Source organism: Camelus bactrianus, chromosome 5 (genome assembly GCF_048773025.1).
Source record: "Camelus bactrianus isolate YW-2024 breed Bactrian camel chromosome 5, ASM4877302v1, whole genome shotgun sequence".
NCBI classification, from domain to species: Eukaryota; Metazoa; Chordata; class Mammalia; order Artiodactyla; family Camelidae; genus Camelus; species Camelus bactrianus.
The window spans coordinates 71,717,582-71,739,561 of NC_133543.1; the positions used below are offsets into that span (position 1 = coordinate 71,717,582).

A 21,980-nucleotide genomic window follows, 5' to 3' on the forward strand; every position below is an offset into this window, starting at 1 on the left:
TTTTAAGAATGGATTCTTTCTCTTAGTTTCATTCATGTTGTGTAAATTAATAGCTCCATCCTTTTTCAGTGCTAAATAGTAGCCCATTGTAAGGGTAAACTACAGTTTATTTATTCATTCACCTGCTTAAGGACATTCTGATTGCTGAGATTAAATACCCAGGCAAGGAATTGTTGGGTCATAAAGGTATACGTATGTTTAACGTTATAAGAAACTGCCGAGCTGTTTTTCCAGAATGCCTGTGCCATTTTGCCTTCTCACTAGCTATGAGAGTTCCAATAGTTCTGCATCTTCTCTAGTACTTGTTTTTTGTTTTGTTTTGTTTTGTTGTTTTAGCCATTCGAATAGGTATGTAGTCGTATCTCGTGGCTTTAATTTGCGTTTCCCTAATGTCTAATGATACTGAACAGCTTTTTGTGTGATTATTTGCCTTCCATATATCTTCTCTGGTGAATTGTCTGTTCAGATCTTTTGCTCGTTTTTTAGTTGGATTGCTTGTTTTCTTAATATTGAGCTTTGATGCTTCTTTATATATTCTGATACTGTCGAGCAGAAGGCAAATCCAGCCAGTAAAGAAACAATGAGCCCTTTTTAGACTCAGTTTTCTGTCTTTTTTTCCCTTATGTAGAGAATGCAAAGATGAATAGCCAAAGGTGCCAGCCCTCTATGGTCTTTGCACAGGATGACACAAACAAAAGAGGCCAGGTGACTGCAACAAGAAGGATGGGTCACTTGCTGAGGATTCCATTCCATGATGCTTGCAAATCAGTTTTATAACTGCAGTTTTGCCCTAAGGATGAGGAGGCAGAAAGCCTCATTCCCCACCGGAACCTGGAAACAATGAGAAACTGTCTAATGCCAGCTTCCTGGGTAGACAGGGAAGTGAGTGAGAAACAGCACTGTTGCAGCAGCTCACACATCTCCTATGCTCTCCTGTTCCAGGAGGGCCACAAGGCATTCTGTCAAGATCCAGCTGCTGTTCAACCCTTGCCTGTGTGGCCTGTTTGAAAATATGCAAGGTGTTTGGGCTCTGGCTGTTTCCCTTGAGATACAAGTCTTTTCTCAGATATGTGATTTGTAAATACCATCTCCCTATCTGTGGCTACTTCTTTCATTCTTTCAACAGTGAGTTTCATAGAGCACGTTTCTAATTTTGATGGCTTCCAATTTATCAATTTTTAATTTTATAGATCATGCATTTGGTATCATATCTAAGAACTCTTTGCTCAAACTCAAGTCCTGAAGTTTTTCTCCTATGTTTTCTTTTTTTTTTTTCTTTGCCAGTGTTTTGGATGTTGTCCATTCTATTTCCTATGTTTTCTTTTAAGAATCTTACATTTTATGTTGTTGATTTAGATCTATGTTCCATTTAGTAATTCTTTTTTAAAATCGGGTGACATTTATGTTGAAGTGCATTTTTTTTTTTGCATACAGATGTATAGATGTCTAATTCTTTCAATAACACTTGTTGAAAAGAGTATTTTTTTTCATTGAATTGTCTTTGTACTTTTGTCAAAAATCAATTGACCAAATTTGTGTGGATCTATTTTCCGACTGTGTTCTGTTGCATTTATCTGTGTATCTTCTCCTTCGTCTTAGTTACAGTAGCTTTATAGAAAGTTTTAAAATCAGATAATGGGATCCCTCTAACAGTATTCTTCTTTTTCAAAATCATTTTGGCCATTCTAATTTCTTTAGCTTTACATGCGAATTTTTGAATCAACTTATCTATATCTACCAAAAAAAATCCTGCTGGGGTTTTGATTGGGATTACAGTAAATCTATAAATTTGGAGGAATTGCCATTTTTACAATGCTGAATCCTGCAATCCATCAATGAGAATGTCTCAGTTTATTTAGATCTTTGACTTATTTCTTCAATATTTTGTAGTTTTCAACTTAGAGATCCTGTATGTTTTGTTACATTTATAATTAAGTATTTCATTTTGGGGGGCAGGTACTATAAATTATATTGATGTTTAATTCTGGTTTACAATTATTTATTGTCAACATAATTGATTATTGTTTGTTGACCTTGTATCCTATTATCTAAACTCACTTGTAAATTCTAGGAGTCTTTTTGTAGATGCTTTTGGATTTTCTACATGGACAATAATACCATCCATGAATAGGGAAAGTTCTGTTTCTTTTTAACCCATTTACCTTTCATTTATTTTTACTTCTTTTAGTCTTCCTAACTTCATCCTTCTTCCCTCCTTCCCTCCCTTCCTAACTCCCTTCCTCATTCCCTCCCTTTCTCCATTTCTTTCTTTCTTTCTCTCTTTCTTCCTTCCTTCCTTTCTTTGTCTCTTATTGTATTTACAAGGATTGCCACTACAATGTTGAGTAGGAATGATGAGAATGGACATCCTTGTTTGTTTCTGATCTTAAAGGGAAAATTTTCAGGCTTTCACATTAAATATGATTTTTAAGTAGATTTTTAGTAGATGCCCTTGATTAGATTGAAGAAATTCCATTCTATTCCTAATTGAGATGAGAGTTTTTATCATTCGTGGATATTGAATTCTGTCAGATGGTTTCTACATTAATTGATATGATCATGTGTTTTTTTTCTTTTTTGAATTATTAATATAGTGAATTACATTGGTTGCATTTTGAATATTGAAACAACCTTGCATTCCTGGATAAACCCTGATTGGTCATTACATGTTCTAATTTTTACTTATTACTTGGCTCTATTTAATATAGTTTATTGGGAATTTTTCTCATCAACTTTATAAGGGATATTTGCCTGCAGTTTTCTTTTCTTGCACTGTGTTTGCCTGGTTTTGTTATCATGGTAACACTGACCTCATAAAATAAGTCAGGAATTATTACTTCCTTTTTCCTCTATGCCATTGATTTCTTGCACAAAAACTGGTCATGTATTTTGTAGAATATCCACCATTATTTATTTGACTGATTGATTTCTCATGGTGATTTCTAATTTAATCCTCTATTTCCTATGTTTCCTGTAAACTGATAGAGCTTGATTACATTCAGGCTTAATTCTTTTGCCCTGGAAACTTAATGAGCAATGCTGTGAAATTCTGTTGCATCACACCATGAGACATAATGTCTCGTCATCTCACTTTTAGACATCCTAAGATTGATCAGTGAATTCAGACAGTATTAGTCTGATATCTCCATAAAATTCCCTATCAACATTTATCTAATGGTTTAAAAATCCATTGATAGTTATTTACAAGATCTATTATTTAACTAGGAGTTGTAAAAGATGGTTGTCTAATTTTCTAACTCCTTTGCAATCATTAACTTTCTTAAAAAAGAACTATAATTCATTTTTGATTAGTCTGTGTGTCTGCTTGGTACTCTAGGAATCAGAAGGAGAGACACAGTTAGAAGTGCAAGAAGTTTGTTGAGAGGTAACACTTGCCAAAGATGGACAGAGAAGGAAGTCATATTGGCCACGGAAAAGAAAACCCTAGACCATAAAGCAGATCTGACGAAATCTTGCCCAATTCAGTGAGGAGCTCTGGAGTAAAGACTGCCCATTAGAGGAGCCCCACCTTCGGCAGAAACAGTTAGCTCCTAGTTCTTCTGCTCTGCTCAGTCATTGTCCAAGGACTGCTGGGGAAGGGGGTGGTCTCAGTTCGAAAGCTAATGTGGATCCTAAAGGTACTAACAGCTGGAGACTCAATTAACTGTATTCCTTGCAACAAAATGGCGAGTTCTTAAAGGGAGATCTAGGAGTTGCACCTACATGGCTGCTACGTCCTGACACAGAATTTGTAAATAAAAGGCAGAATAAATTCTTGATTTTTTTTTCCTTTTATTGATTTTTAAAGTAATGAATGGGTGCCCTAAGAATTTCCAATGGTAGTGATTTTTTTTAATACAAATAAGAATTCATGGATTTTGGAAATGTTGATGTATTTTAATTAATTACAGTCATTCTTTTTGGTGCCTAAATTGTTTCACCTTAGGCCAGTAAGAGTTCCTTCAAGTTTGTTCTTATTTTTTTTTAAATTTTTATTATGGAAAATGTCAAATACATACAAAAGTATAGAGACTCATATAATGAACCACTACGTATACATCACCCAGCTTTGATAACAATCAACTCATGACCAATCTTCAGTCATCTGTATCCTTATATATCCTCTACTCTCATAGATTATTTTAACACAAACACCTGACATAGTGTAATCCCGAATCATTTTGACATGGCATGTTTTTTATGATAGTGTCCTTGGTCTGTAGCATACCAAAAATTTTCATACCCATCCTGTACAGTTCCTGCCCTAGAGTTAAAATCTACCATTTTTCCAAAGATCCCTAGTTTATTTTTGTGGAATTTTTCTAGTTTCAAGCTACTACCAAATTTATTTATTTTTAATACGTTTATTTTACATTGTTTCATAAAATCCCTCTTGAAATTATTTTGATGACTAAAAATTGTACTTTTTATTCAGCCTTTTTTCTTAAATCTAAACTCACTGGAAGTTTATCTTACGATATCCCAAGCGAATTTATGTTCCGTTTTACAGTAGAAAGCTATATTAGATAGAATGTATTCTGTTGCAAGAAACAAAATTCAAATCAAATTTGGCTTAAAAAAATGAAGAAAAGGCTCACAAAACTAGAAAGCTTAGAGACAGGGCTGACTCAAAGCTGGTTGACTGAGTAGCTTAGTTTTTCACTAAAGACCTACTGTACCAGTTTCTCTCCATCTGTATGTTCTGTCAATTATAATGTAGGCCTAATTTTGAAACTAGCTCCTCTAATGATCATGGGATGGACTTTTTGTTCATAACTAGAATGAGAGAATGCACTTCTGCCCAGCATTTTGGGCGTAAGAGCTGAAATCCACTCTCAAGTGGCTAGTTACAGTCACACGCTCACCTCTGAACCTATGATTGTGCCAAGGGAAATGGAATGCCTTAACTGGTTTGAGCCAATCTAGGCCCACTTTGGGACACAGTGGTAGGAGCAGATTCACAGATTCACTCAAAGCACATGATCTGGGTGGACGGCAGCACACCAGTATGAAAACAGGAAAATGTTAGGAAAGGGAAATTGTGGAATAGAAACCAAACAGGCAACTAGCAAATACCTACTATAATACAACTACAAACTAAATCTTCTACCATGAACCTGCTAAACCCACCCCCTCTATTCCCCTCACTCTAGGCATAAGAAACTGCTGATCTGCTTTCTTTCTGTCATTATGGGTTAAATTGGTCTTTTGTAGAGCTTTATGTAAATATAATCATACAGTATTTACTCTGTTTTGTGTCTGGCTTCTTTCACTGGGCACACTGAGACTCATCTGTGTTGTCCTATGTACCAATAGATTGTTTCTCTTTTTTTAAATAGACTTCTTCTTTATTTCTTTTCTTTTTCTTTTCTTTTTTTTTAATGGAGATACTGGGGATTGAACCCAGGACCTTGTGCATGCTAAGCATGTGCTCTAACACTGAGCTAAACCCCTCCTCCATTTTTTGTTTTATTTTTATTGCTGAGTAGCATTCCATTATATGGATGTACCACAATTTGGTTTTTCACAATATGATGGATCTTGAGTTGTTTCCAGTTTGGGGCCATTGTGAATAAAGGTGCTGTGGATATTTGTATACACAGGGAGTCATTTTCAATTCCCCTAAATTCATGTCTCAGTCCTGACTACTCCTGTATTCTGTCCTCATTCTAAGAATCCTATAGCTCTTGTTTCATACCCTCTACCTTTTGTCTGCTTGTCTGTTGATACTGGCTAGTTAAAGCTAAATCTGTCCTGAGTAGGAAATGTCACTTTTAGCCTTGCTGCTGCTTCTATCCCACTTTCTAAACATAATTATAAAAAGAAAGAATTAAATATACTAGAATTTGACAGTGGAGGACAGTTGCCTTGGGCATAGAAATATAGAGGAGTAACTAGTTCAGGTGTCCAAACTAGTTTTCTATTCTATGAGAGGTAGTGGGGAACAGACTCTGGCTTTCAAGCCAGGCACGCCTGTCTTTCCAATCCCATATTGGCCCTTTTTCAATATGAGAATCTGGATATATTACATTATTTAACCTTATTGAGGTTCTTTTTCTTTTTTCACCTGGAAAATGAATATAACACTCATTTTGCAGAATGTGAGAATTAAATGCATGTATTCATTCAACAAATATGTGTTGAAAACCTACACGTGTCAGGCCCTGTTCTGGACTCTGGGGATGTAGCAGTAAGCCAAACAGCAAAAGTGCCTGACCTCAGGGAGCTTTCATTCTACCTAGAAAGACAAGACAACAAAAAGAAAATAATTCAAATCTATGTTCAATTAGGTAGTCGTAAGTGCCATGGAGGAAAACAGAGCAGGCAAGGGGGATAGAAAAGGCTATACTTGTAACCCCTCCTTGGCTGAGAGCTGCTTGAGACTGGGTAGGATCTTTCTCCAGTATCACTAGCATTTATCATAATATCAGCTATATATTAAGTGTTACAGACATGTTCCCTGAATGAAAAGAGTGACCAAATAAGAACTTGTGTTGAGGAGAGTTTATCTCATGAAATCATTGTAATACTGCTTACCTGGATGCTTTTTTTTACGTGCTTCCAGATACGCAATAATTATGTCAGCAAGAATGGTGTCCTTCCCTTCTCCTTGGTCTTGCTAGTTCTGTAAGTTTCCTAGCCACTGTTATTTATTTTTTTTCTTGGAAATCAGAATGCTTTTAACATATCTTCTGAATAATAATGTATCTTTGATTTTAAAAAAATTAACTACATGCATTTTTCAGGCTTTTGCTGAATGAGAAATACAGAAAGCAATTTGGCAAATGGTTCTGTAGGTAGGTCAAATTTTCTGTTAAGGAGCTTTGGTTTTCTACAGTTTCTGGAAAACTGGCATGCACATGCTACAAATATTAAAATCATGCTTTAGAATAGTATTTGGTCTCAAGGGACAATGTGCTTAATATGTGGTTAAATGGGTTAAAAACATACAGTATGCAGTGACATATGTATGTACAAAATACAGCAGGCCTTACACATTGTGATTTTCTTCATGCTTTTCTACACTTTTACATCAAATTTGTATTATTAATTATTTCCTATTCCTATTATTTTTAAAGTATCATAAACTGAATATGAAAGAAAGATTTTATTCGTGTAATGGCTTGATTGAAATATTTATCTAAGGTTTGCAAATGTGGCAGACTGCAGACTGACTATAAAAACTAACCTAGAGCACTGGAAACATCCTACCTCCTAGGATTGTTTAAGGAAAAAATTAAACAATGTATATAAAAATGCCTTCTGAATTATTACTTGTATAATTACAAAGCTCAATGCCTATATCATCTGCTGTAAATTCAGGACAGGAACTTTGTTTTCTGCTATATCTCCAGTACCCATCTCAAAATATGTGTTCAATAAACATTTTGTAACTATATGAATATTTTGTTTTGGTAATTGATACTTATTTCATAGGAGAAAACTGTATCTTCAAGTGATTTGGTGGCGCTATAATTCCTTCAGATTTAAGTGTGAGTTTCTGTTATTCGAAATTTACTCAATCTAGTAATGACAATGCACTTTTCTAGCCCAATAATGACTCACACCACCTCTACTCAAACTCAAAAATACTATCTCCTGAACTATTGATGACTTCCTTCTCTTTTGAAAGTCCTTTAAAATACCCAGCACAAATAAAAAATACTTCTTTGAACTATCAAAACACAACATTTGACTTCTCAGACTGTGCATTTAAAATAACTTTTTAATGTCTTACCATTTTTATATTTCTGTCCCCAGGGACAGGGCAATTCTTTGACTACAGTAAATATCCAATAGAGATTTGCTGATTTAATTATCATCACAACACATCATTTATTTAGAATTTTATATTCCAATGATGTAAATCGATTTCCCGGCACATTTCCCTTACCCCATACGAAGGTGCAATTATTGATTGTTTGGAGCAATTTTTTAAAAAGTATTCTCTTCTATAAATGCAGCTTGTCATAAAAATCACTGTAGTAACGTCACCATCTACTTAAAAAAAATAGGAACAAGCCGGTTATTTTCCAATTCCAATCATTTGTGTCATGTCTTATGCTTTGTTACAACCCCAATTCCTTGGATTCCACTCCCACCGCCAAGATCTTATCCTATTAATAAGGTAGAAATAATAGCAATTGTCTTTCTGGATTCAAAATTTTAGTGAGCTTCATTCCCTAAATCATTCCATGTGTAAATTAGGTGCTTAAAAAAGCCTGTAATCTATCTACAGCCTGTAAGGAGCTATATTTAGTGCTCAGTTATTAAAAACAAAAAACAAAAAAACACAGAACTTGAGTGCGTGGCTGGGGAAATGCATGAGTGTAGTTTAGCAGTGAGTGGAGCGCTTGGCCAGGTGCAAGACTCTCAGAGATGTTATGTGTCCCTGGCCAACCATCTCCGCACTAAACTCCGTTAATTTATTTGACTGCGCTACTGTAGAACAGAGTTAACTCCAACGCCACTCAAACCAGCTTTATAGATTTCAAAATGCTTGACCGCTCCTAATTTTTACCATGAAACGACCCAGCCAGATACAAGGCAGCTTTGCTACCCTCTTTCGGGGCCTCTTGGGGATCGCACAGAATTAATTGTAACTTTGTATTTGAGCGCAGAACCCAAATAAGTGCAAACGCAGAGACACGTATGGACTTGGCAACAGTGACAAAGCTTTGTTAAAACTTGCCCCTCCAGCGGGGGGGAAATGGTCTGGCCGCCAGGAGCCGACGCAGGCGGCAGGGCGAAAAAGCAGCCTGACTTTCCTCTCGCTTTGTTTTTCCTGTCACGGTGGTGCAGAAATAGCAAAGCGGGGGCGGGAAGTCGCCTGGTCATATTTGGGTGGGGGGGCTGTGTGTGCGTGTGTTTCCCGGCTGGCACAGGGAAGAGGTAAGGAAGAAGCGGGAGCCGCGAGGAACTCGCCCCAAGGGAGCGGCCGCGCCTCTGCCGCAGGGTTCGGGCTCCGCGCTCCAGCCACTTCCAGAACGCTCGGAGCCGCTTCTGCAGGCCCCGCCCCCTGCCGGGGTTTCCCCGCCACCCGCGCTCATTTGCATGGCGCTGCCCCTCCCCCGCTGCCATTGGCCGGCGCCGCGCCCCGCCCACTGCCCCTCCACCGCGGCAAGGTTCCGTCGCCCGAGCCGCCCGGAGCTGCGGGCAGCGGGCAGACTGTTAAACCGCGGCGGCGGCGGCGGCCGGGGCGGGAGCGGGACGCGCTCTGGAGACGAGTCAGCGGCGCCCCGGGTTGGGGGAGGCGGGCGGGCAGCTAGAGATCACTTCAGCAGCCCCCACCACGGCCGGACCGAAGGTGCGGCGGCGGAGGGGAGCCAGGGCGCCCCAGCAGGCGAGTGGCCGGCGTCTCAGCGGCGGGATGAGGGGGGTGGGTCTCCTCTGCCGGGGACGGCAGCAGCGCGGGGAGGGGAAGCGGAGAAGACCGCCGGGTGGACTTGCGGGCCAGGCGACCGACCGGCAGCCCCTTCGCCCCCCGAATCCTCTGGGCTGTTGGACTATGGGTCTCGGCACAGGGTCTCGCTCTAGGGCAGGGGTCGGACCGCAGCCAAATTTAAACGGCTAAACCTAACAGCTTTGGCAGAAGCGGAGGGGAGGGGAGGGAAGAGGTGGAGGGAGGGGTAGGGGCGGCCCCAGGCGCGGTCACGTGGGTTAGGGGCGTGGCTTGGCGGCTCTCCCTTTTGTTTTGGCTGGCGCGTGCGCAGATGGCGGAACACGTGGTCGCCTGGACCCGCCCCTTGCTTCGGCGGCCGCGCCTCGCCGGGTGCGGTTGTGGTGAAGGCTGTTCTGGGGCATCTTTGAGGCGGAGCCGTTTGCGTTAGATGTGACCCTCGCTTTTATTTATTTTCCATTTATTTCAAGCAGACGTTGATTTGCCTTTAGAATTACGTGGGATAAAGAGGAATCTAGAGAACTATTGATCAGTGGTGTTTCCAAGTTTGTGTCGCTTCTCTTTGCTGAAGGGATGGATGTTGCTGGAAAATTTGAGAATACGTGGTGTTTGGTAGCAAGAAATACATGACTACGTTCTGGTTATTAAAGAAACGACTGGAAGGAAGAGGCTAGCTTTACAGCCAAGAGGGAAGGCACTGGTTGGACCTTTGTGTGATGTTTTCTTATTCCGAGAGAATTAGTGTTTGGTTCGTTCCCAGCTCACCCCGGGCAGATCCACTCCTCCCTTCCCCTCCTTTCTCCTCCCTTCCCCTCCCTTCAGCGGTCGGGGTTGGGTGGGGGGATTGATTTTTTTTTTTTTTTTAAATGTGGGAAGCACATTACTTTTTGATTCCTCGAACATTAGTCAGCTGGCAAGATTTAAGAGGATAGCTTCCTTCGTTTTTCCTTAACCAGTTTGCTTAACTTCGTGCTCAGTTTGGGTCAGTAGGAATGTTTTTAAAATACAGAATGGGGCAGGTTTGTTAGCAACAATCTAAGTGAGCCCAATACTGCGGACAAAACCGGCAGTGTTTTCGACTAGGAAAAAGTGGCTCTAAAAATAATTCAACATAAGAAAAACCTGGTGTTCTGGAATGTAGATTGCTTGAGAAAGAGGCTTAGCAGTGAGTGATCTCGGCTGTTTCCAATTCTTACTAGCTGTTTCTTTGGGCAAGTTACAACCTTTCCGATCCCAATCTGTTTCCTCTTGTAAATAGTTTCATAACACTGTCTCTGCTTTGAGAGGTTGTTATGAGAATCAAATACCTTGTGTTAGTAAGAGTGATTTATAATCTTTACCAACAAATACAGAAATTGCCGGGTAGTACAGTTTTATAACAAAAGTCTATTTTTTTAAAGCCAGCATACTTGAAGAATATAATAAACGAATGGATCATGATGTAGGATATATTTGAGTATCTTCAAAATCTGTTACAACTTATTGTCTTTAATTTTCCGTCATTTTCCACCTGCTTTAGTCAGAGCAGTGTCAAGGTCGCTACCATTTCCTCATAGTTTTAATGTAGATAGATTATCATTCTCTTACCCAGCCCTTCTGGGTTAATTTTTTACATGAAATTTTTCTTAATCCAGGCCACTTCTTTCACACTGACTTTTTACATTTACTTTGTGTGCGTAATATGTGCCTTTTCAAATAACAATTGCTTATTTTGTTAAATAATCTTATTTATTACAAAATGATTGGGAAAATGAAGACAAGTGCAAATAAGAACAATACAAATAATTTGTATTTCTATTTTCCTGTGCATATTTGTGTATTTTACCTTAAACTGTTACCATGCAGTGTTTTAACTTTACCTTGTAAACATTCCCATGTCACTAGTATTTGAAAAAATTATTTTTGGCAACTTAATGTTATATCATGTAACTATCATATTTAAAATTTTTCCTATTGGCAATGTTTGGGATATTTCTAATGTTTTGCTGATACAGATTGCACTACAGACAATAACATTTTACATAAATCTTTGGAAAAATTTTCCCCTAGATTTTTAAAAAAGGAATTATTACTAGGTAGAAGAGTGTGTGTGTGTGTGTGTGTGTGTGTGTGTGTGTGTGTCTTTGTGTTTTAAGGCTCTTGTAAATCACCAAATTACCTTCCAGAATTAGTTTTAATACTCATCTACTGTATGAGCATGCCTCACATTATATCTTTAATTTATCTGGTGTTAGCAATAAAACAAAAAACCTTGCTTTAACTTGCATTAAAATTTTTTTTCACATATATCTGTGATGTATCTTTTATTTTTTTATAAGCTGCTCAAGGGAGAGTATATTTTGTATTTGATGTGCTGCAAATCACATAGTGGGTGCTCAGTAAGTATTTGCTAGTTGGCTGTAATATTTGTCTTTTTGACCTCTGAAAGGTCAGGAAATTTTGTCTTACACAATTTAGGAGTGCATTGTTGGCAATACACCATTATTGTTTGCTTCATTACTTTGAGTACTTCTCCATTCAGGTGGGGCCTTACTGGTATTATCACAGTTGTCTGCTGAAAGGTCCAATAACTTCCAGTTGTCTAACTGCTGCATTATCCAAGAACTCCACCAGTTTTGATTCCATTTATCATTATCACTTAAGACTATTTCATTTCCTTTGTTCATTCATCTACTGTAGAATTCATTTACAAATTTTATTTTGGTGGTTCTAGACTCACTTGTAGCCTTTTCTGTGTTTAAAGAAAAAAAGTCTACTGTAAAGTTCCTTTGTTTCACTATTAAAATTGTTTTTGATAGCACAGCTATTAATTGCTTATAACATCTTTTACTGCCTTTAACCTACCACCTAAACCTTATATTGTCATATGTAATTTTTGTTTGTTCAGTTATTAATCTTACTAATCTCTATTCCTGTCCTTTTACATTTGTCCATCCAGTATTAGTTGTTGAAGGAGGCGGAAAGCTGTTTTTTTCAGGTTTAGAATTGTGTGTAGGAGACAGCAGGGTACGAGACTGCTTGCAACTGAAGTGACAGCTAAAAGGGAATTAGCAACCAGTTTACTGACTTTAAAACATATCTATTATATCTCTATCCTTAAAGTCCTTACTGCATTAGAGTACTGACATGGAATACTGTAGATAATGATGACCCTGAGTCATCAGTACAATTTTGTGTAACTTTCAGTATGTTTGATATAAAAAGGCAAGGAAGGTATATTCATTTCCAAAAGATTTCTGTTTTTTTCCGTTTTAATGTCCTGAAGAGGTTTCACTGAACTGTGCTCCTTATTCCATATGAGATAAGTAAACAACCAGCAAATAGTGATAAAAATGGTAATGTACTTGCCTGTAGATAGTCTGTAATGAAAATCTGAAGACAATTCATAATGAAAGTTTTTAATGCTTGATGATATTTTTAGGTTTTTAGAAACACTTTATTTCTGTATGGATATGACAACTCTCAAGTATTGCAGAATTGGGAGAAAGTGCATTCATTTATAATGTTGAGGCTTTGTTAATATTTCTAATGAACTTTTAATTTATTGTTTATTTCCAATCCTGTAAGACCAAGAATTCGCATATTGTTTAAAGCAATTAAATTTTTTTTTAACTTGGTAGTAGATCATTAATCAGAGTTTAGCTACATGAAATTAAATTGGAGCCAAAATGTATAGACTGAGCAAACGTGATAGTGCACTTTTAAATGTAAATTTCTGGATCTAAGTTGATGTACACAGAGAAAAAATGACTTCATTTATATTCCTATGAGTCATGCATTTATAACTGAATAGTTATAATTCTGCTTGAAGTTTGAAGTATGATCTGTTTGATGTGTTATGTGGCCACCCAAGTGGCTTTATCTTTAATTAAATTCCTTTAGTCTTCAAAGAGAATTCCTTTTTAGGCATAGTTCTCAAAGTGGAAGAAGTTCTGGCTGTAAACATTACTGAGTACAACATACTGAGCTAACTGAACCTTGGTCATGCCAATTACTGCAGTGTTTTCTGCTGTAAATTGAGAATGCCTATTTGTGGCATCAAGAAATCTTGAAAACACAGCAGTGTATTTTGTATTCATATCTTCCATTAATTCCTATATTTTTGAGGAATAAAATTATACCAATATAAACTCTTTCTCATTACATATATTTATTTAATTTGTTGATTGATTTAATTTAACTTTGTGAGTTATAAATTAGAAACTTTTAGCCCCCTTATAGTTCAGTTATGTTTGAAAGAGCTTCTCAAATTTTGCTAAAATAACTTGTCTTTTTTTCCTTCTCTTTCTCTGTTACTAAATGGATCAGTTATCTGAAACACATTTAAGTTGTAAGTGTGGAAATAATTTATGTCTGCTTCAGGGTTTTCCCTTCTCTCAAAATGCTGTTGGTAGTCTTCACCCTCTTTTAACTTAAGGATGAATCTGCCTTCTTTATGATACTTTTATTCCTAGTTTGTGTTACTGCTTTGAAGAGAACTGGGATTATCCAGATTTCAATGGAAAGAGTAAATTTAATGTTTAGAGACAAATATGGATATGATATTTTCCATGGACTATACGGAATATACATATGCATGCTAGAATATAAGTCAGTCAAAATCTGGAGTAGTTTATTTTAGGGGATGGAAAATCAGATTTGGTTTCTAACTTTTAATGTTTGTTCTCAGGAGGAAGGGTGGTTCTTAGATTGTCTAGATTGTTTCAACTCTGAAGATGGAGTAGATTAGAAAACTTTTGATTTTCTTTAGATCATATACCAAAATGATTTGGCATATATGACCTGTATAGTAATTGTAAAGACCTGGTTACTAAGCGTAGGGATCAACTCAAACTCAGTAGTTATTGACGTCATCATTATTTCACTATGTACATGCAGCTTTTGAGAAATAACATGATAGTGACATGATGTCCAAGGGATCAGATTGCATTTAATTAATGCTAAATTCATGAACATATATGATTTATAAACCTTAAAAATAAAGATTAAGTCACTAATGGAAGTATGGAAGTATTTTGGAGACAACAAGACAAGTCTTTTTATTTGTAGTAATATAGTATCAGAACAACTAATTTCTTCCTTAATTCACAATGAATGTTCTTTGGATTAAATTGTAGACCAAAAATTAGAATTTATAGTATAGGCTTAACTTTACAATCCTCACATTTTTCTGAATTAATTTGATTTTATTTATAATAATGAAATTTAATATAACCAATAAGAAAAAATGTTTTGATTTTTTGTAGTTTTTAAATGTTTATAATTTGAAGACATAAACTTTGACTTGTCTTACTCAGATTTCCGCACTCTTGGTAGTTCTTATGAGACTTACAAGAAAAATGCATATATATTGAGATCTGGACTTTCCCCTATAAGGTTATTTAGTTGGTGGATTATCTGTAACAGTTTTACAATGGAGTGTGTGTGTGTGTGTGTGTGTGTGTTGTGCCACCCCCAAAATTTCTGGGCTGCGGATATGCTAAAGAATTATTATTGTTTATTTACTTTTGCTTAAATGGTATGTAAGTTGAAAACTCTGTTGCATAAAGGTGAAATCCATGTCCAGGAAATACAATTGATTTTTAGATTATCTAGAAGTACTGCCTCTTGACAGATAATCAAAATAATCTGCTTTCTTTGAGAAGATACTGATACAGTTGCTTGCAGTCTTGCTCCTTAAATCATGTTAGCTTACTCTTTTAGTTTCTGTATGTTATGGTTAAGTGAATTTGTTTAGTTTTTTTCTCAGTTTTATCTGTTCCAGATTCTTTGAAGTTGTATATCATTAGACTAAATTCTTTTTAGAGAAGGAACCTATTTTGCTTAAGTATCTTGGGTATATAAAATAAATAATCATCAAAGATGATGATGGTGCTGAGAGTTAATAGAACACAATATTTTAGCAACTAGAAAGAAATTTCTTAGATTTAGGTAATATCCAAATACTTTTTTTCCACCCAATATGTGCATAATTGAAAATGGAATAATTAGAAACCAGAATAATTAGAAACTGAGTATTCATAAGAAGATCAAGATGCTTTTTGGAAAACTCTTTGAGGATTTGTGTTTTCCATATTCTTTTTGTATTACCTAAAATATTATTGGTGCTTAAAAATACTAAACAATATATTTGGCTAAGAACTTGGAACTGAAATATTTTAGTTAATGGTTGATTCCTGTTTACTTAGGGGTACCGTATACTTTATACTTTGTACTGTCCAGTACAGTAATTCTTAATCACATGTGGCTGTTGAGCACTTGAAATGTGACTAGTCCAAACTGAGTTTGCACTAAATGTAAACACTGGATTTTGAGACTTCAGCACACATAAAAAAGAATATATCTCATCAAGATATTTTTATTTTGATTACAGGTGGGAGTCCTAGTATTTTGTATATAATGGGTACAGTGAAATTAAAAATAATTTCATATATTTCTTTTTACTTTTTAAAACATGTCTATTAGCAAATTTAAAAGTTAGATAGCTCATATTGGACAGCAATGTTCTATACTAATATTTCCTAGCCTTAAGATTCCTTTCACAATAAGATATCTTATGACCTTTTTTCCTGAAAAATGTTAAATGATTTTATTATTTTGTATATTTATTGAAGAAATATGTATTAAGGGCTTACTGTGTTATTTTAGAATACAGCAGTGATTGAAAGCATTCAAATCCTGCCTTCATGCAGCTTTCATTCTAGTGGGGAAAATATGTGATAAATAAATTTTAGTAAAAAGTTTTTAATGAACTATTATTTGTTGTAAGCATGCTATTGATTATTATATGTATTTCATGTAATGTAATTTTAATACAGTACCTCATTTGTTGAATAACGTATGCTATTTAATTTACTTTTGGCATTTATCTTGCTTTGTGTTCTCTGAATTTTCTGCTGGATCTGTGATTTGATGTCTGACGTTAATTTGGAGGAATTCTCAGTCATTATTGCTTCAAATATTTTGTCTCTCTTCACCTTCAGTATTCCCATTACACGTATGTTAACATCTTTGGTAGTTCTGGAATGTTCTGTTCCTAGATTTTTTCAGTCTTTTTCTTCTTTGTTTTTCACTTTGGAAAGTTTGTATTGACATATCCTCAAGCTCAGAGATTCTTTCCTCAGTCATGTCTAGTCTACTAGTGAGCCCATCAGAGGCATTCTCATTTCTGTTACAGTGTTACTGGTCTCTAGCATTTCTTCTTGATTCTTTCTTAGAATTTCCATCTATTTCCATTCCTCTGCTTACATGATGCATGTGTTATTGCATGTTGCCTACTTTTCCCATTAGAGCTTTTAGGAAATTAATCATAATTTGTTATTTAAGTTCTTTTAAAGTCACAGTCCGATCATTTCAGCCTTCCTGCCATATCTAAGTCTGGTTCTCATGCTTGCTGTGTCTCTTTAAACTGTTTTTTGCCTTTTAGTGCTTTGTAATTTCTTGTTGAAAGATGGGACATGATGTATTTGGTAAAAAGAACCTCAGTAAATAGGTCTTTAGTAAGATGTGGGGGACAGGAGCAGTATTCTGTAGTCTGATGATTAGGTTGTCTTTTATGGAGCCTATGTCCCTGGGCTGTGAATTTCACAAATGCTTCACAGAATTTCCACCTCTTAGGTGGGAGTGGTAGGCTAGATGGGGCTAGGGTTAGGTATTTCCCTTCCCTTACACAGAAGGCTAGGATTTGGTATAGGTTGGATTTGTGTATTTCTTTAATTTACTTTTAACTAAGGAAAAGCAAGACTTTTCAACAGATTTCTTAAGAAGTAATACATCATCTGTCACTTCTTTATCTTCATTTTATTTGACCTCACTGTAGCATTTGATGGAGCTGCCCATGTCTTTTTAGTATATTTTTAAACACTTTGGAATCTCAATTTCATACACTCTGGAATTTCCATCTCACTGACTAGACAAAAATTTTTAAGTCTTCTTTTAGGGCTCTTCCTCGTTTGTAGTTGCTCCTCCTTTGTTCATATAAATGTGAGAGAACCCCCTAGGCTCCTTTTTTTCTTTGCCTATACCCTCTCCCTTGATAAACTTTTCTAGTCCTTTTGCTTTATATACTATTTATATGCCGGTGACTCCAAAAATAGTATTTCAAACTGTGACTTCTTGCTTGAACTCTAGACTTATTCATCCACCTGCCTCAGTTGGCTGGCTAATAGGCACTTCAAAGTCAGTAAGTCCCAACCGAACTTTTTATTTTTCTTCTTCAATCTTCTGTCTTCCCATGTCTGCTTCATTTCAGAAAATAGCACCACTGACCAGTCAGTTGCTCAAGCCAAAAATCTAGGAGTTGTTCTTGATTGCTTTCTTTACGTTAAGCCCCACAAAATCTTGGCTGTCACAAGTTTTGTTAACTCTACCTTAAAACATAGCCTAGATTCATACATTTTCATTTCTCCTATCTTACTAGCCCAAGCCACCAGTACTCTCTCTCATTTAGATTACTTCAGTAGCTTCCTTGTTGGTCTCGCTGCTTGTGTTCTTGAAAGCTGTTTCCATTATTTCTGTAATACAAATTTTTACTCTACAGAACAACCAGAATAATTAAAAAATATATATATATGTATGTGTGTGTGTATATATATATATGTATGTATGTGTGTATATGTATATATATATATATATATATATATATATATATATATATATATATATATATATATGTGTGTGTGTGTATATAAATCAGATTATGTTTCCCCCCTCATTCAGATATCTTCGGTGGCTTTCCTTTGACTTAACATAAAATATTCATGGTTTGGACCCTATTTACCTCTCTGATCTTATTTTCTGTTACTCTCTCTGACTCATTATGTTCTAGACATGTTTGTAATTTTTGTTCCACAAACACGCCAACTTTATTCCTGCTTTAAAGCTTTCTATTAGTGGTCTTTTTTTCTTGGAAAGCTCTTACCCCATATCTTGGTTAGTTTATTAATGTCATTTCAAGTCTCAGAGCAGATGTTACCAACACAGAAGCCTTCCATCATCTACAAATCTAAATGGGCTCCTCCCGCAATGTAGTTGTGCTCTTATTACTCCACTTTGTTTAATTTTTATAAAAACACTGTGGAACCCTTATTTACTTCATATGTTCTTATTTCCTTATTTGTGTATTCTCTATCTACCATTTGCTAGAATGTAAGCTCTGAGAGAATAGAAACCTTATTTTTCATGCTCATTGCCATCTCTCTAGTACCTAGAATAGTGTCTCTTACACATTTTTCCATAAATATCTGGTAACTGAATTGTTGAATGTTTGATCTCAGATCAAATATATCTTAAATGGAGGTTAAAATCTAGCTTCTACCAAAAATGGACAAAACTACATTTATGGCTATTTCTTCATTTTCTGGTTTTAAAAGTCAACTGGTTAATTTCCGTAATTTTTGGAAAAAGTTTGTTTTTAAAAGATGAAATAGGTTTTCAGCTGCCATTCTCAAGCACTGCTCTGTAAGTAACGTGCTGTGATATGGATAGATTTATACCCAGATGAAAATCAGATGGTCTTACTAGTAGTTATTCTCACTATCTTGTTTTTAATTTTTTATTTCTTTTTCACTATCTTCACTATTTTTTAAATTGGCTTCTGAAATACTGGAGACACCTTTAGATGCTATAAAATAATTTTGATCATGTGGATGGAGTACATTTTATGGAGCTAACAGAGATATCTTGAGGTAAATTTGCAGAATTATTATTTTATACTCTCCATCAGTATTCTGTATGCATTCTGCCTCTAACCAGTTGTCCATTATGTATAAAAATTAAGTAAGACACGATTGAAAATAGTTATAGTTTAAAACTGTGTAATGGTTGAAACTGTTATTCAGAGTTGACCTGAATGATAAACTCAGTGACTTTCAGGAGTATCCACATCTTGATTTCCACTAATTCTTGAACATATTATCTTCATCATATGTATGAAATAATTTTAAAATGTTTATTTAATATTTATTTTAATTTTGAAGAAGTCCAATTTATCAGTTTTTTTCTCTTATCAGTATCTTTTGTGTCATAGCTAAAAAGTCTTTGCTCAACCCAATATTAAAAAGATTTTCTTCTGTTTTTTTTTGTTTGCTTGTTTGTTTGTTTAAGGAAATTTCATGGTTTTAAGTTTTACGTTTAGGTCTATGATCCATTCTGATAGATTCGACATTTTTTTATATTGTTTGGGGCTTAGGGTTTTTGCATATGGGTGTCTTACTGTTCCAGAACCATTTGTTTAAAAAAACTAAGTCTTTTTACATTGAATTGATATTATATCTTTGTCAGAAATCAATTGACCATGTATGTGTGGGTCTATTTCAGAGCTTTCTGTTTTTTTCCCATTGATTTATGTGTCCATTCTTTTGCCAATCCACACTTATTTTGACTACTGTAAATAGGATGAGTCCATCAGCTTTGTTCCTTTTCTTGTTTTAGCTATTCTCGTTCCTTTCCCTTTCCATATAAATTTTTGAATCAGCTTATTGATGTTAGCAAAAGTCATTGGGATTGTGTTGAATCCATAGATTAACTTCGTAACAATATTCACTAATGCATGAAAACTGTATCAGTCCATTTATCTTACTTGAGTTTTTCATTGGTGTTTTATTTTTTTCCCCTGGTTGTAGATCCTGCACATATTTTGTTAGATTTATACCCAAGTATTTCATGTTTTTAAGCTACTGGAATTAATATTGTTTAAAAATTTTTTGTCTGTTTTTTTCATTTCCAGTATCTGGAAATATAAATGAGTTTTGTGTCTTGACCTTATATCTTCTACCTTAGGAAACTCATTAGATCTAAGAGCTTTTTTTATAGATCCTTTTGGATTTTCTACATAGGAAATCATATCATGTATGAATAAACACAGTTTTACTTTTACTTTCCAGATTTGTGTGACTTTTTAAATTTTTTCTTCTTCTATTCCACTGGCTATAACCTCCAATGTGATGATGAATAGGAGTGATGAGAACAGACACCTTGCCTCGTTCCCGGTCTTACACTCAAAGCATTCAGTCTTTCATCATTAATTATGAAGTTATAGCTAGGCATTTGTATAGATGCTCTTTATCAGTTAAGCAATTTCCTTCCTTTTCCTAATTTGCTGAGTTTTTTCACTAATTATGAACAGATACTGGATTTTGTCAAATGCTTTTTGTTTTTTTTCTTTAGTCTTTTGGTACAGTGAATTTAAATGATTGATTTAAAACATTCTTATTTAATTTTTCGTTTTTTGTGGGGGGTAATTTAGGTTTATTTACTTAGTTTTTAGGTTTTCTGGGGGGTAATTAGGTTTATTTAATTCTTTATTTTTAGAGGTGGTACTGGGGATTGAACCCAAGACCTCATGCATGCTAAGCAGCACTCTACCACTGAGTTATACCCTCCCCCTAATGACTGATTTTTTTATGTTGAACCCACTTTGCATTCATGGCATAAGCCACACTTGGTTGTGACATACTATTCTTTTTATATATTGCTGTGTTTGTAGCATTTATTTTAAAAATGATAATTGAAATAGGTGTTGTTACTCCTTACTACTTAAGTCCTGGAATATCTTTAAAAATCATGACTCACTTGTTTGTTTGTTAATCAATTCAGCGAACAGACATCTGACAGTTTTTGTGTGCCAGGCATTGTTGTAAGTGTTGGGGATTAGAACACTGAACAAAATAGAGTTCTACCCTGAAACTATATTCCTTCCTAGAATGTAATAAAGTATCAAATAGTGGTTAGTGTTCTAAGAAATAATAAAAGAGTGTAGGGGAATGGAGAATCCTGAAGTGAGGGGCTAAAGCTATTTTAAATAATTAGTCAAGGCAGGATTCTCTGAGGAGGTGACTGGAGCAGAAACATGAATGAAGTGAGGCAGCCAGCCATCTTATTTGTGGAAAATTGTCCCAGGCTGAGAGAAGTGCAAGCACAAAGTCCCTGAAACAAGGGCTTGTTTAGTGTGTTACATGAATAGCACAGAGGCCAGTGTTTCTGGAGAAGGTTATAGAAGTCAGAGTAGTCAGGGACTTGATAATATAGAGCTTTGCAGGCCATGGTAAGGACAACTTTGAATTTTATTCTGAGTATAATGGCAACCACTTATTTTTCACCAAATATTTATTGATTATCTGCTATATGTCAGATATTTTTTTGCATGTTGACAATATAGTAGTTAACAAAATAGACAAAAATCCAAGTCTTTGTAGACCTTAAAAATGTTAGTAATAAGTGTAGTTGTTTATATAATATGGGGGTAGTCTGAAGTGGTGGAGTTTAGTATGATCAGTTAGTAAACATTGTTTTACACAATGATTACATATTTAAGTAATTTAAAAAATTGGAATAAATGTACTTATGTTCATATAGCTAAAACTATATGAATATAATGTAACCTTTTTTAATTGTGGGAGACATAGCTATTTTCATGAGTTTCTTTTGGTTGCAGAATAGACTTTCAGACTAGGTTTTTTATAAGGATACACTTGAGAACAGAATACAGAAAAACTTTATGGAAATCATAGAATTGGAACTGTGATATGGCTAGGCCTTCCAGAGTCCAAAACCCTAAAATCTTTATATCCAAGTGTATTGT

At 35.5% G+C, this 21,980-nt stretch overlaps 1 protein-coding gene across 7 annotated transcripts in view; it reads left to right on the forward strand.

The window, feature by feature from the left end:
- The first annotated feature begins 9,115 nt into the window (after positions 1–9,115).
- KANSL1L (KAT8 regulatory NSL complex subunit 1 like) overlaps positions 9,116–21,980 on the forward strand; it is a 113,191-nt gene continuing 100,326 nt past the window's right edge. For 2 of the 7 annotated variants that reach the window (XM_074364066.1, XM_074364067.1), the window contains exon 1: positions 9,116–9,343. The gene's annotated coding sequence lies outside the window, so the exon portion shown is untranslated. Of the gene's footprint in view, positions 9,344–18,094; positions 19,087–21,980 lie in introns of those variants that run through there. The other 5 variants (XM_074364063.1, XM_074364062.1, XM_045520476.2 and 2 more) reach the window with 3 other exon arrangements.